This window comes from Schistocerca serialis, chromosome 11 (genome assembly GCF_023864345.2).
Source record: "Schistocerca serialis cubense isolate TAMUIC-IGC-003099 chromosome 11, iqSchSeri2.2, whole genome shotgun sequence".
Classification (NCBI taxonomy): domain Eukaryota; kingdom Metazoa; phylum Arthropoda; class Insecta; order Orthoptera; family Acrididae; genus Schistocerca; species Schistocerca serialis.
The window spans coordinates 111,186,267-111,202,549 of record NC_064648.1 but is presented as its reverse complement, the minus strand read 5'-3'; the positions used below and the strand labels follow the sequence as shown (position 1 = coordinate 111,202,549).

Here is a 16,283-nt window from a genome sequence, read left to right as displayed (position 1 = left end):
GCATGTTGGAAGCCTCTGCCGCTAGAGGGATCCGAATTGTAGGGTGTGACATGGCGGTGTGTGACGTTACTGTATCGGTGCGTGACCGACTGCCTGGCTGAGTGGTAACGTGTCTGCCTATGATGCAGCTGTCCCGGGTTCGATTCTCAGCTGGGTTGGGAATTTTGCCTGCCTGTGGACTGGGTGTTGTATTGCGCTCGTCGTCATCTGATCATCACCGACGCGCAACTCGCCCAATGCGGCTTCGCCTGAAATAAGACTTGCAACCCGACGGCCGAACTCCCCCTGATGGGGCCTCCCGGCCATCAACGCCACGCGAACATTTCATGTCGGTGCGTGAGGAACGGCGTGCTGCAATCGCGTTTGTAACCACAGAACATTTCGTCCACGCGGGGAGCACGCTCCCCTTCAGCATTACAATGCCCGACCACACTAGAGAGCTGGGACGTCTGAAGAAGCCAAGCGCCTCGGCTCCACTGTCGTCCACGATCCCCCGTACACTCCTGACTTGGCCCTGTACAATTCTCATGTGTTTACAAAACATAAAGGATACCAACGATGACTTCACTTCGATAGTGATGAAGCTGCGGATTTAGAGGTGGGGTTGCGGTTCCGTCAACAAAGTGTAACATTCTACAGTGAAACACGTCCCTGTTTGGGAGGAATGTGCGAAACAACCGGGTAACATTTTCAGAAATATGTAGACATGAAGAATGAAGATATAAGATGTTAATAATTTATTTTAAGATAACAAAGAGCCCCAAGAGGTTTCACATAAAAAATCCAGAGACCTTACTTTCCAACATTTCCTTGCATTTACACTACTGGCCATTCAAATTGCTACACCTAGAAGAAATGCAGATGATAAACGGCTATTCATTGGACAAATATATTATACTAGAACTGACATGTGACTACATTTTCACGCAATTTGGGTGCAGAGATCCCGAGAAATCAGTAACCACAAGAACCACCTCTGGCTATAATAACGGCCTTGATACCCCGAGGCATTGATTCAAACAGAGCTCGGATGGCGTGTACAGGTACAGCTGCCCATGCAGCTTCAACACGATACCACAGTTCATCAAGGGTAGTGACTGGCCTATTGTGACGAGCCAATTGCACGGCCACCATAGACCAGACGTTTCCAATTGGTGAGAGATCTGGAGAATGTGCTGGTCAGGGCAGCAGTCGAACAATTTATGTATCCAGAAAGGTCCGTACAGGACCTGCAACATCCGGTCGTGCATTATCCTGCTGAAATGTATGGTTTCGCAGGGATCGAATGAAGGGTACAGCCAAGGGTCGTAAGACATCTGAAATGTAACGTCAACTGTTCAAAGTGCCGTCAAAGCCAACAAGAGGTGACCGAGACGTGTAACCAATGGCAACCCATACCATCACGCCAGGTGATACCCCAGTATGGCAATGACGAATAGACGCTTCCATTGTGTGTTCACCGCGATGTCGCCAAAAGCGGATGAGAGCATCGTGATGCTTTAAACAGAAACTGGATTAATCCGAAAAAATGACGTTTTGCCATTCGTGCACCCAGGTTCGTCGTCGAGTACACCATCTTAGGCACTCCCGTCTGTGATGCAGCGTCAAGGGTAACCGCAGCCACGGTCTCCGAGCTGATAGTCCATGCTGCTGCAAACGTCGTCTAACTGTTCGTGCAGATGGTTGTTGTCGTGCAAACGTCCTCATCTGTTGACTTAGGGATCGAGGCATAGCTGCACGATCCGATACAGCCATATGGATAAGATGCCTGTCATCTCGACTGCTAGTGATGCGGGGCCGTTGGCATCTAGCGTTCTGTATTACCCTCCTGAACGAACCTATTCCATATTCTGCTAACAGTCATTGGATCTCGACCAACGCGAACAGCAATGTCGCGATACGATAAACAGCATTCGTGATAGGCTACAATCCGACATTTATGAAAGTCTTAAACGTGATGGTACGCATTTCTCCTCCTTACACGAGGCATCACAACTGCTGTTTGTGTATGACAAATCGCTTGGAAACTTTCCTCATGTCAGCACGTTGTAGGTCTTACAACCGGCGCCAACCTTGTGTGAATGAAAAGCTAATCATTTGCACATCACAGAATCTTCTTCCTGTCTGTTAAATTTCACGTCTGTGGCACATTGTCTTCGTGGTGTAGCACTTCTAATGGCCAGTAGTGTAATTGTCAAGGTAATGGTGCCGTAACACTCCCTTTGGGCAAGCCCAATGCTTCTTTCAAATCTGAAGACGCCTCTCCATTCAGAATGACATTTGTGATCTGTTTGCTTGAAACTTTTCAATCCAGTCACACGGTTGGTGTGATATTCTAGACGCTAGTATTTACTTCATTCCTCATCAGTGGAGAACTGTACCGAACGTCTTCCGGAAGTCAAAGAACACGGCATTTAGCTGAGCGCCTGTATTTACAGCTGTGTGCGTCTCTTAGTGTAATGATTATAAGAACTATGATATCTAGAAGCAGTCAATTCCACCGGCAATATATAGCAGTAGGGGCCATATCAGAAGCAGGGAAAAGAAATTATCAGCTGGTTACACAGAGCCGGCTTTTCCCAACGCTATAAGCCCATGGTCTAGGAGCAGCGTATTTGATTCGTAATCAAAACATCCTCAGTTCTGTTTTCGAAACCCGCCACTACATAAACTTCGATTTATAATCAACATTGGCGGCCGAAGACTTCCATCGTAAGAAGACACCTTCATTCTGCCAAAGGATGAACAGGCAGTCTCTTGTCTTTGGGTTGGGAAACTGCGCCTAAAGAAGAATCAACAACGATCAACGGTATGTAGAAGCATAAGGCAACAGAAATAACTCCATTAAGGACACAACCTGTATCTGCGTAACACAGATACTGCCTACAGGAAAATTAAAGAGACCTTTGGAGAAAAGAGAGCCACTTGCATGAGTATCAAGAGCTCAGATGGAAACCCAGTTCTGAGCAAAGAATGGAAAGCAGAAGGGTGGAAGGAGTATGTAGAGGGTCAATACAATAGAGGGTCTATTGTTCTTGAGGACAATATTATAGAAATGGAAGAGAATCTAGATGAAGATGAAATAGGAGATATGATACTGCCTGAAGAGTTTTACGGAGCACTGAAAGACCTAAGTCGAAACAAATCCCTGGGAGTAAACAACATTCCATTAGAACTACTGACGGCCTTGGGAGGGCCAGACCTAACAAAACTCTACCATCTGGGGAACAAGATGTGGGAGACAGGCGAAATACCCGCAGACTTCAAGAAGAATATAATAATTCCAATCCCAAGGAAAGCAGGTGTTGACAGATGTGAAAATTACCGAAGTATGAGTTTAATAAGCCACAGCTGCAAAATACTAACGCGAATTCTTTACAGACGAATGGAAAAACTGGTAAAAGCCGACCTTGGGGAAGATCAGTTTGGATTCAGTAGAAATGTTGGAACTCGTGAGGCAATTGTGACCCAACGACTTATCTTACAAAATATATTTAGGAAAGCCAAACCTACATTTCTACCATTTGTAGACTTAGACAAAGCTTTTGACAACGTTGACTGGAAACTCTCTTTCAAATTCTGAAGGTGGCAGGGGTAAAATACCGGTAGCGAAAGGCTATTTGTGGTTTGTACAGAATACAGCTGGCAGTTACAAGAATTGAGGGGCATGAAAGGGAAGCAGTGGTTGGGAAGGGAGTCAGACAGCGTTGTAGCTTATCCCCAATGTTATTCAATCTGCGTATTCAGCAAGTAGTAAAGGAAATAAAAGAAAAATTATGAGTAGGTATTAAAATCCATGGAGCAGAAATAAAAAGTTTGAGGTTGCCCAATGACATTGTAATTCTGTCAGACACAGGAAAGGACCTGGAAGAGCAGTTGAACGGAATGGACAGCGTCTTAGAAGGACGATATAAGATGAACATCAACAAAAGCAAAACGAGGATAATGGAATGCAGTCGAACTAAATCGGGTGATGCTGCTGGAATCGGACTAGGAAATGAGACACTTAAAGTAGTAAAGGAGTTTTGCTATTCGGAGAGTAAAATAACTGATCATTGTCGAAGTAGAGCGGATATAAAATATAGACTGCAATGGCAAGGAAAGCGCTTCTGAAGAAGAGAAATTTGTGAACATCGAGTATAGATTTGTCAGGAAGTCGTTTCTGAAGGTACTTGTATGGAGTGTAGCCATGTATGGAAGTGAAACGTGGACGATAAATAGTTTGGATAAGAAGAGAATAGAAGCTTTCGAAATGCGGTTCTACAGAAGAATTCTGAAGATTAGATGGGTAGATCACATAACTAATGAGGAGGTATAGAATGGAATTGGATAGAAGAGAAATTTGTGGCACAACTTGACTAGAAGAAGGGATCGGTTGGTAGGGCATATTCTGAGACATCAAGGGATCACCAATTTAGTATTGGAGGGAACTGTGGAGACTAAGAGATGAATACACTTAACAGATTTAAAAAGATGTACAGATTTAAAAGGATGTAGGTTTCAGTAGGTACTGGGAGATGAAGAAGCTTGCACAGGATTGTGTAGCATGGAGAGCTGCATCAAACCAGTCTCTGGACTAAAGACTACAATAACAGCAACCTGTATCTACAGGACATGTGGCCTCTAATTCAAAAAGTGTCATGATGGTATATGCATTGGCAAAAGATTTCGGAATAGTTCCCCATTCGGATCTCCAGGAGCGGCTGCGAAGAGGCAGGTGATCATAAGAACAAGATAGAATAAGCGTGGAATGTCAGAAACTTGAACGTGGCAGGAAAACTAGAAAATCTGAAAAGGGAAACTCAAAGGCTCAATCTAGATATAGTAGGTGTCAGTGGAGTGAAGTTGAAAGAAGACATGGATTTCTGGTCCGATGAGTATGGCGTAATATCAACACCAGCAGAAAACGGTATAGCGGGAGTAGGATTCGTTATGTATAGGAAGGTACGGTAGAGAGTGTGTTACTGTGAACAGTTCAGTGATTCTTATCAGAATGGACAGCAAACCCACGCCGACAACAATAGTTCAGGTATTCTTTCCGACGTCGCAAGCTGAAGGCGAAGAGATAGAGGAAGTATATGAGGATACTTAAAGGGTAATGCAGTTCGTAAAGGGAGATGAAAATGTAGTAGTCATGGGTGTCCGGAATGCAGTTGTGGGAGAAGGAATAGATGAAATAGTCCCAGGGAATGAGAGAGCAGAAAGACTATGCAGTAATAAATTCCAATTGGTAATAGCGAATACTCAGTTCAAGGACCACAAGAGGTGTTGTATCCTAGCCAGTAATGCCAACCGAGCCCGCTGCCAAAAGGTTGGCAGCATCAAAGTTCGGACGCCGTCCGCATAAGCAGCGCCAGCGAGACAGGAAATCGCCGCAAGTCTGCACGCGCCACCGCTGGCTTCTGGCTTCTTAAGCGCTGGAGTCGCGAGCGCTAGGAAAGTTCTGTATTCGCCGCTCAGTTGTATACTCGCCTCCGAATTGTGCACTTGGTAGTCAGTTGTGTGTTCATCGCAGCAGAGTTGTTGTTTGTCGTCAGCCGACGCTGACCTAGCCGCTCCGACTCGAACTAGACAGATTTCTGTAGACACAGAGTTCACTATTGTGTTACTGTATCTTCACTAATAAAAGATAAGTACCGACTTTTATTTAATATGAGTGTTTGGGCTTTCATCTTTCTGTTTACTGTTCCAGCGGACCGGTCGGCCCGCTATTAAAAGTGTGGCGGTGACTTCGTAAGCCATTTCTACAGCCAAGTGTTTGTCGCTACGACCACCGCCACAAAACTGGCGACGAGGACGTCCGAACTCGTGTGCAGGGCTGGTTCAACTTGTTCTTGTTATACTAATTATAGCGATAAACTTTTGGGGGCTGGTTTAATTTGTGTTCACTATGTCTGCCGAATTACAACAGTTGATCTTGTTACAGAGTCAGCAAATACAAAGTCTGGTGGAAGCAATCGCCAAACAAGCGGCTAATCCTCCAACACAAAAGGAACAAGCACAGGCAGCACCACCCTTCCGTGCTTTTGATGCGGCACGAGAAGAATGGCAAGAATATTTCGCGCAGTTGCAGGCGCACATGACAGTCTACAAAATCACAGGTACTGAGCGGCAGCTTTCTTTAATTTCCACTGCAGGCGTGGAAATCTATCGACTACTTCGTAAGTTGTTCCCGGAATCCCAGCCAGAAGCTTTAGACTATGACGTTGTTGTTAACAAGCTTGCTGAGTATTTCGAGTCGCGAGTTCATGTGGCAGCAGCCAGATTCAAGTTCTTCAGATTAAAGAAGCTGCCACATCAATCTAATAAACAGCGGTTAACAGATTTACGGGGCCTCACCCGTCAGTGCCGATTTAATTGTGTGTGTGGAGCTTCCTACAGTGATGTTATGTTACGAGACGCTATTACGCGAAACATTGCAGATTCTCGTATTCGTGCTGCTATCTTAAAGTTGCCTGACCCGTCATTAGAGACTGTGATGAACATCATTGAAGCCCAAGATACTTTTGACTATGCTGAGTGTGAGTTAGATCAGCCATGTATTTCTCAAATTGCCTGTGCTAAGCAAGTTATGTCACGCCCGCGGCCCCACCGGCAGAGTCAGGCTGTAAACACTAGCCGGCCGCGTCATGTTAAACACATTCGTCAGCCGCGTGTGCAAAATGATAAAGTTAAGTCTTGCCCTAAGTGTGTTCTTGCTCATCCTCGTGAACGTTGCCCGTTAAGAAACGCGGTTTGTCACTTTTGTCAAAGGAAAGGACACATCCAGACTGTTTGTTTGCGTAAACGCAAGAACAATTCTAGTGCTGCCCAGCCCATGGATATTCATGTTCTTCAAAGCCAGCCCGCCCAGAAGGTCGCGTTTAAAGACTCTTCCAAGGTTCGTGTGGGTAATAAACTTGTTCGCAATAAGCCACCCACCCAGCCCTCTGCTATGCGACCCAAGCGTACTTCAAACGCTGTAAAAAGTAATGTACAGACTGCAAGTGAAGCGGGAGTTGTTGTTCCACCCGCCCAACCCACGAGTTGTCGTAAGCAGCGGACACGCGCTAACCGCGCTGATTTTGTGTCTTCCGCCTCCACTGCACCGATCCAGAGACAGTGTAATAAACTATTTGTGAAGCTACGCATCCAGGATAAGACCTTCAATTTTCAATTAGACACTGGTGCGTCTGTGACTCTCATAAATAGTGCTACGTATGCGGCTATCGGCCGCCCTAAACTTTCAGCGGCAAAACATTCTTTGGCTACTTATAGTGGCGAACAAATTCCTGTGTTAGGTGTATGTAGCGTGCCAGCCACATTCCGTGGCCATACAAAAACAGTTTCATTCACAGTGCTCCGCGCTACAGACAGTGTAAACATTTTCGGATTGGACTGTTTTGACTTGTTTGGCCTTTCTATCCAAGACAATGTGTTGCAAATTAATTCTGTTGTTGTTCCTCAAGACAGCATAACCGATTTGTGTAAACAATACAGTGACATATTTAAAGACGAACTAGGTTGTGCTGCGAACTTTGCCGCTCATATTACGTTCAAAGATAATGCTCAGCCTCGATTTTGTCGTGCTCGTCCAGTGGCTCACGCCCTCCGGGCACCTGTAGAAGATGAACTTCGTCGTTGGCAAAACAACGGTGTTATTCAACCCGTTTCAGCGAGCCAGTGGGCTTCTCCCTTAGTTATTATAAAGAAACCGTCTGGCAAGTTACGTTTGTGTGCTGATTTTCAGTCGACAGTTAATCCTCAGACTGTCATTGATTCTTTTCCTTTGCCTAGACCAGACGAGCTGAGGGATAAGTTAGGGGAAGCTCGTTTCTTTTCCAAAATTGATCTCCGTGAAGCATATTTGCAATTGCCCCTCGACGAGCAATCACAACAGTATTTTGTCATAAACACGTCGTTGGGGTTGTTCCGTTTTCTGCGTTTGCCTTTTGGTTGTGCGTCAGCTCCAGCTGTTTTTCAGCGTTTTTTGTCACAACTTCTGGCTAATGTGCCATCGTGTTGCAACAATTTAGACGATATTGTTGTTTCCGGTCGGACGCCTGCTGAACATTTCCGTAATTTGGAGTGTTTGTTTAAAGTGTTGTCTCAGGCAGGCCTACGTTGCAACATCGATAAATGTTCATTTTTCCTTACGGAGCTGGAGTATCTGGGACATGTTATTAATGCTCAAGGCATTCATCCCTCCCAGTCACATTTAGCAGCTATTCGTGATTTGCCCGCCCCTCGCAATCTGCATGTATTGCAAGCAGTTCTTGGCAAATTGACATATTATATTAGGTTTATACCTAATGCATCACAGATTGCTGCACCGTTGCATCGTCTCCGCCGTAAGAATGTTCCGTTTGTGTGGTCAGCTGATTGCCAATCAGCCTTTCAGCAGCTTAATGAGGCTTTATTGAATGATCGTTGTCTGGTCCATTACGACCCTAACAAGCCTCTGGTGTTAGCTTGTGATGCCTCTTCTTTCGGCCTCGGTGCTGTGTTGTCTCACCGAGTCGGTAACACCGAACGTCCTATTGCGTTCGCATCTAAATTGCTAAACAAAGCTCAGTGTAATTATAGCCAATTGGACAAGGAAGCGTTGGCTATTGTGTTCGGTGTCACAAAATTCCATCACTACCTCTATGGTAGACCATTCTATTTAGTAACAGATCACAAGCCTCTGACGTCACTGTTTCATCCGTCTAAACCAGTTCCTCAGCGGACAGCTCAGAGACTACAACGTCGGGCTCTTTTGTTATCACAATACCAGTATGAGATACTGTATCGCCCTACAGCTCAGCATGCAAACGCTGACGCGCTTTCTAGATTGCCGATTGCTGCGGATGATGTCTTCGATTCCTCCGAAGACTCTTGCCATCAGATTGACGCCGATGAGCATCAATCCCTCCGTGATTTTCCGATTGATTATCGTCAGGTGGCACGTGAGACAGCTACGGATACTCATCTGAGTTTACTATTACGTTTTGTTCAACGTGGTTGGCCGTCCACGGCAAAGGACATATCGGATCCTGTGGTTCGTCGCTATTATCCGCAACGTCATCTGTTGTCTGTTTCGCACGGAGTTTTGCTGTTACGCACCGAAATGACCAGCTTCGTGTAGTGGTTCCCCAAGTGCTCCAATCCAAGGTCCTCGACTTGTTGCATCAAGGTCATTGGGGAGTGGTCCGCACCAAGCAGCTTGCCCGCCGTCATTGTACATGGATCGGCATTGATAAGCACATTACGCAGATGTCTACAGATTGTTCGACGTGTGCCGAACACCAAGCTGCTCCGCCTCAACGCTATTTTGAGGGGGCACGCCCTGCCGGTCCCTGGCAGCGAGTGCATATTGATTTCGCTGGTCCATATTGGAATTCTCGTTGGCTCATCGTGATAGATGCATTTAGTAATTTTCCGTTTGTTGTGCCCATGCAGTCTACAACGTCTGCACAAACTATACAGGCGTTGACTTCAATTTTTTGTATTGAGGGTCTTCCAGAAGTTTTAGTGTCTGACAATGGTCCACAATTTACCTCTGCTGAATTTGAAAGTTTTTGTTCTACCAATGGCATTCGCCATGTTCTTACTCCGCCGTTCCACCCTCAATCGAATGGTGCAGCGGAACGTTTTGTACGCACATTAAAGGATCATATGGACCGCCTTCGTGCTACGCACTCTCGTCAGCAGGCCCTCATCACGTTCCTGTCGTCGTACCGGACCACGCCACGCGACGGCCCTTCGCCTGCGGAGCTTCTCCACGGCCGTCGTCATCGCACCCTACTACGGTTGTTGCACCCCCCGGATCGACCCGCCGCTTCTGAGCATCGCACGCGTTTTCAGCGCAACGACGCCGTTTTTTTCAGAGTTTATCACGGTCGCCGTCGTTGGGAACGAGGCACCGTGATAAGTGTCCAGGGTCGCGGTTTTTATACTGTTCAAGGTGCTACTGGGGTGCACAGGAGGCATCAGAACCAGTTGCGCCGCGCTGGCCGCCCGGATTCTGCCGCTCGTTCTTTGTCCACAGATTTGGTCCGCGGCGGGTTCCAGCCGCGCCTTCCGACTTCGCTGCCGTCCCCAGGGCAGCAGCAGCAGCAGCAGCCGTCGCCGCTACCACGCCGACAGCCCGTCCCGTTGATGCCTCCCGCGCAGCTTCAGCCGGGAGCGCCCCGGGTGGTCGCTCCGGCGCCTGCGGTCCCTCTTCAGTCGCCACCGCCTTCAGAGCTGATGGACGTCGACCCCTCAGCCGGGCCGCCTTCCCAAGCGGTGGCTGTGCAGCCTGTCCTGCAGCCGCTTTCCTTGGACACCCCCAAGGAGTCTGACACCGCAGCGCCTTGTCCGGCGCCCACTCAGCAGCCGTCGACGCAGCGTCAGGAGACGCTGCCTCTCTTCGTGGGTCCCGACGCCCCGTCGCGTCCAGTACCAGAAGCTGCGCCCGTGGTCACAGGCGTGCACCCTGACCTCGGTTTTCAGTCGGTGTTTCCCGAGGCCCCTCGCAGCCAATACTGGGGTGCGGACCGGGGACGACCACCGACAACAGTCTCCGCCCCAGTCTCTTCTGCTACGCCTGCGGCCAGACCCATCCCCCGCCGTCGACGCTCGCCACGTCATTATTCAACGACGGTGCGGCGATTTGGGGGGGAGGAGTGTTGTATCCTAGCCAGTAATGCCAACCGAGCCCGCTGCCAAAAGGTTGGCAGCATCAAAGTTCGGACGCCGTCCGCATAAGCAGCGCCAGCGAGACAGGAAATCGCCGCAAGTCTGCACGCGCCACCGCTGGCTTCTGGCTTCTTAAGCGCTGGAGTCGCGAGCGCTAGGACAGTTCTGTATTCGCCGCTCAGTTGTATACTCGCCTCCGAATTGTGTACTTGGTAGTCAGTTGTGTGTTCATCGCAGCAGAGTTGTTGTTTGTCGTCAGCCGACGCTGACCTAGCCGCTCCGACTCGAACTAGACAGATTTCTGTAGACACAAAGTTCTCTATTGTGTTACTGTATCTTCACTAATAAAAGATAAGTACCGACTTTTATTTAATATGAGTGTTTGGGCTTTCATCTTTCTGTTTACTGTTCCAGCGGACCGGTCGGCCCGCTATTAAAAGTGTGGCGGTGACTTCGTAAGCCATTTCTACAGCCAAGTGTTTGTCGCTACGACCACCGCCACAAAAAGAGGAGCAGGTATACATGGAAAAGGCCGGGTGATACGGGAAGATTTCAGTCAGAGTACATCAAGGTCGCACAGAGATGCCGAAATCAGATACTGGATTGTAGGGCATACTCAAAATGAGATATGCACTCAGATCACAATGTAGTAGTGATGAAGCGTAGGCTGAAGATTAAGAGATTAGTCAGGAAGAATCAATACGCAAAGAAAATGGATATGGAAGTACTAAGGAATACTAAGGCAATACATACAGCAATAAGGACTAGCTCAGTAGGCAATATAGCTGACGAGGAATGGACATCTCTAAAAAGACAGTCACAGAAGTTGGAAACGGAAATATCAGTACAAAGAAGGTAACTGTGACGAAACCATGTGTAACCGAATAAATACTTCAGTTGGTTATTGAAAGAAGGAAGTACAAAAATGCTCAGGGAAATTCGGGAATACAGAAATACAAGTCGCTGAGGAATGAAAAAAAAAATCAGTGCAGCTGGTCCCGGTGGAGGTTCGACTCCTCCCTCGGGCATGGGTGTGTGTGTTTGTCCTTAGGATAATTTACAATGACAGTAGAATGTATGAGTCTGGCGACGTACCATCTAACTTTCTGAAAAATATCATCCACACTATTTCGAAGACTGCAAGCGCTGACAAGTGCGGGAATTATCGCAGAATCAAATTAACAACTCATGCATCCAAGTTGCTTATAAGAATAATGTACAGAAGAATGGAAAATAAAATTGAGGATGTGTTACATGACGATCAGTTCGGCTTTGGGAAAGGTAAAGGCATGAGAGAGGCAGTTCTGTCGTTGCGGTTGATAATGGAAGCAAGACTACAGAAAAATTAAGACACGTTCATTGGATTTATCGACCTGGAAATATAGGCATAAGCTATAGGGAGAGACGGGTAATATACAACTTGTACAAGAGCCAAGAGGGAATAATAAATAGTGGACGACCAAGAACCAAGTCCTCGGATTAAAATGGGTGTAAGACAGCGATGTTGTCTTTCGCTACTACTCTATCATCTGTACATAAAAGAAGCAATGATGGAAATAAAAGAAAGGTTCAGGAGTGAAATTGAAGGTGATTGGATATCAATGATACGATTCGCTGATGACATCGCTAGACTGAGTGAAAGTGAAGAGGAATCACAAGATTTGCTGAATGGAATAAACAGTCTAATGAGTACACAATATGGATTGAGAGTAAATCGAAGAGAGACGAAAATAATAAGAAATAGCAGAAATGACAATACCGAGAAACTTAATATGAGGATTGATGGCCATGAAGTAGATGGAGTTAAGGAATTTTACTACATAGGCAGTAAAATAACGAATGACAGACGGAGCAAGGAGGACATAAAAAGCAGACTAGCACTGGCATTCCTAGCCAAGAGAAGTCTAGCAGCATCGAAGATAGAACCTAATTTTAGGAAGAAATTTCTGAGAAAGTACGTTTAGAGCAGTGCATTATATGATAGTGAAACATAGACTGTGGAAAACCCGGAACAGAAGAGAATCGAAGCTTTTGAGATGTGGTGCTACAGACGAATGTTTAGAATTACGCGGACTAATAAGGTAACACATGAGGAGGTTCTGTACAGAATCGGAGAGGAAAGGAATATGTGGAAAACACTGACAAGGAGAAGGGACTGGATGACAGGACACCTCTTGAAACATGAGAGAATGACTTCCGTGATACTAGAGGCAGTTGTAGAGGGCAAAAACTGTAGAGGAAGTCAGCAAATAATTGAGGACGTATGTTGCTATTCTGAGATGAAGAGGTTGGCACAGGAGAAGAATTCGTGTTGGACTGCATCAAACCAGTCGGGAGACTGATGACCAAAAAAGTAAAAAAAAAGCAAAACAAAACAAAGAAGCAAAAAAAAAGGCACGCGAGCGAGGTGGCACAGCGCTTAGCACACTAGATTCGCATTCGGCAGGACAACGGTTCAAACCCGCGTCCGGCCGTCGGCCATACACATTTAGGTTTTCTGCGATTTCTCTAAATCGCTCCAGGCAAATGGCGGGATGGTTCCTTTGAAAGGGCACGTGCGATTTCTTTCCCCATCCTTGCCTAAATCCCAGCTTGTGCTTCATCTCTAATGACGTCGATGTTGCCGGGACGTTAAACCCAGTGTTCCTTGCTTCCTTTCTCGCTTCTTCACCATATTAATTTGTAAATATTTCTTAATAACACAGACATAAGTTAGCGATAATTTGTTATTGATGAAAACCATATATGAACAAGTTCTCAAAAACAATTCCATTTGATTGTTAGTAAAAAACTGTGAATAATAATAACATGAAATAAAATTAAAAACGTTTTCTATCGTATACACCTGCCACAAATTATGTTATTATTTCAAATTCGTAGCTGAATCTCCCAGATGAAAACGTTATATTTGATGGTAACCGTGCACAGGTCTTTAAGCTTTTCGTATAACTACTATCATGCATCAAATCTGATTACACTCGTGATAGTATTCATAACCGATATGATGTAAACAACAGTTTTTGGTATGATTATGAAATTACTCGAAGAAATAGCAACCCACTTGGCCGTATTGTGTTGATTTACACTTACGGATTAATGAATTATGCTGGAGATATAATACGCCTTCCACAATATTGATCGAACAATTGAGCGTGTAACACGAATTGCATTTCGTGACACCAACTACTGGTCGTGCTGATAATGCAGCCATTATCGTGCAGCGGATGTTCACACGTAACCAACTGGGGTCCCTGATTAGTCTGTAACTATCTCTCAAAAAACGGACGATACAAGATTCTGCAATCTCGTTACATGCGACAACTGGTTTCTCTACAGTACTCAAAAGGCTACATGTACTTTCAGCGAGACGAAGCACCGTACTGCCGCTAGTAAAAGTTGTCATAATGATGCAAAGAACAGGCAGAGGACTCGATGGCCTTTGTTTCTTCTCCAAAGACCACATGTCCAAAACCTTGTTGGGGTATGTAGGTCACCTTGTAGCAAAATGTGCAAGTCTTGGAGACGGACAGGTGCCACGGCCGATTGGCTGGTCACAAACCATGATGGTTCCTGAATCAGTTCCGCAAACTTGGGGAGTTCGTGCCCTGAGAAGCGGATGCTGTCACTACTGAGAAAGAGTCTACATCACGTGTCCATGATCACGTAGTATATCAGTTAGAGTAAATCATATCAATTGTAGTCAACTCTTTCACCAAAGGAGACGAAGTAAATATTCCTGAATTCCATTCAACAATAACTGCCATGGTGAGAAACATAGAAGTAGATATCCTCGGTGTAGCAAAACAGCTTAAATCACATGATAAAGGCAAGGCCTCAGGTCCAGATTGATTGTGTAGTGGGACGCGAAATTGAAGCGTCACCCATCCACCAGAGTCAGCCCAGTTTTCAGGTGAATGTAAGTTTAATTTATTGTTTTGTTTATGTATTTTGTAATAGTTGTAATGTTTGTGAATTATCTAAAGTTTTGTATTTATTTTTATGTTTCATGTACGGAGAGGGCGGCGCAACGAACGGAGACAGCACCTTCACTGCCGGGACCTGAGAGAAAATTGCTGGCCACTATACGTCGCGGGTCGACAGCCAAAGAGCAACAGAAGATCCTGAAACCGAGTTGTTGTGTCGTGCTTCTAAAAACTGAAAAAATAAGAATTTGTAATGTTTGTACAACAATGACCTCATAGAAAGTTTAAACATGTTGTACATGTTCAGTCCTATCTTGTGAAGGCTCAGGTTCACGTCTATATGTAGTATATAGGAAGATAACAAACTATTGTGTACTACAAAAGTTTGAATACGTGTTCCGAGAATTTATTTGTGAAGAATTATATTAAGGAAGAAGCATTACTGATTTAATTGACAAGATTATTACTTTTGACAACGTTCATCGCGAGTTTGAGTCTTAAAAGTTAATTCAATGTGGTTTTAATATTTATTAAAGCAGACAACGTGCTTTAATATAATGTCTGAGAAGAAACAAACGACATCTAAATCGAAAAAAGTTTGCGCAAACCAACTGGACTGAGTGACGTAATTCTGCGCATACGACTCAAATGATGATGTTTTAATTAAAGTTTCGTTCAAGAATCATTCAGAGACAACTTTAAAAAGAATTTAAATAATTTTGAAGTGTTTTGTAACTGACGTAGGTGACGAAGTCTGCACATGGTCATATGTCAAAAGAAAATCATCTATACAAAACCTACGTCGTTACTACAATTGCCAGACGGGTTCCTCTCAGAGTGTGCTGATACAATACCTCCAATTATGTGGAACCTCTCGCTCATAGAAAGATCCGTACCTACAGACTAGAAAATTTCTTAAGCCACGCCAATACCCAAAAAGGGTAATAGGAGTAATCCTCTGAATTACAGGCCTTTATCACTAACATTGGTTTCCAGTTGGGTTTTTGGATCATTTACTGTGTTCGACGATCATGAATTAACTCGAGGAAAACAATTTATTGACACATTGTCAGCACTGATTCATAAAACATCGTTCTTGTGAAACACAACTAGCTCTTTATACTCATGAAGTAATAAGTGCTATCGAAAGGGGATGTCAAATTTATTCCATATTTTTAGACTTCCAGAACGCTTTCGTATGGAATATCGCCTCGGTTGTGCAACTGGATTCGTGATTTCCTGTCAGAAAGGTCACAGTTTGTAGTAATAGACGGAAAGTCATCGAGTAAAGCAGAAGTAATATCCGGCGTTCCTCAGAAAGTGTTATAGGCACGCTATTGTTCCTGGTCTATACTAACGACATAGGAGACAATCTGAGTAGCCCTCTTGATTGCAAATGATGCTGTCATCTACCGTCTTGTAAAGTCATCAGATGACCGAAACGACTTGCAAAATGATTTAGATATCTGTGGGGGGTGAAAAGTGACAATCGACCCTGATTCAAGAAAAGTGTGAATTTAATAGTATAAACCTTCTAAATCTAAAAAAGTCACACAAAACTGAAGGCTGTACATTCCACTAATACTTAGGGATTACAATTACAAATAACCTAAATTTGAACGATAACATAGATATTGTTGTGGCTAGAACGAACCAAAGACTGCGATTCATTCGCAGAACACTTGAAGGTGGAACAGGTCTACTAAAGAGACTGCTTAC

At 45.1% G+C, this 16,283-nt stretch overlaps 1 protein-coding gene across 1 annotated transcript in view; it reads right to left on the bottom strand.

Moving 5' to 3' along the window:
• The window catches only part of LOC126426813 (phosphatidylinositol phosphatase PTPRQ-like), a 267,688-nt gene that overhangs the window by 225,371 nt on the left and 26,034 nt on the right, over positions 1 to 16,283 (bottom strand). The gene's annotated exons all lie outside the window — the stretch shown is intronic.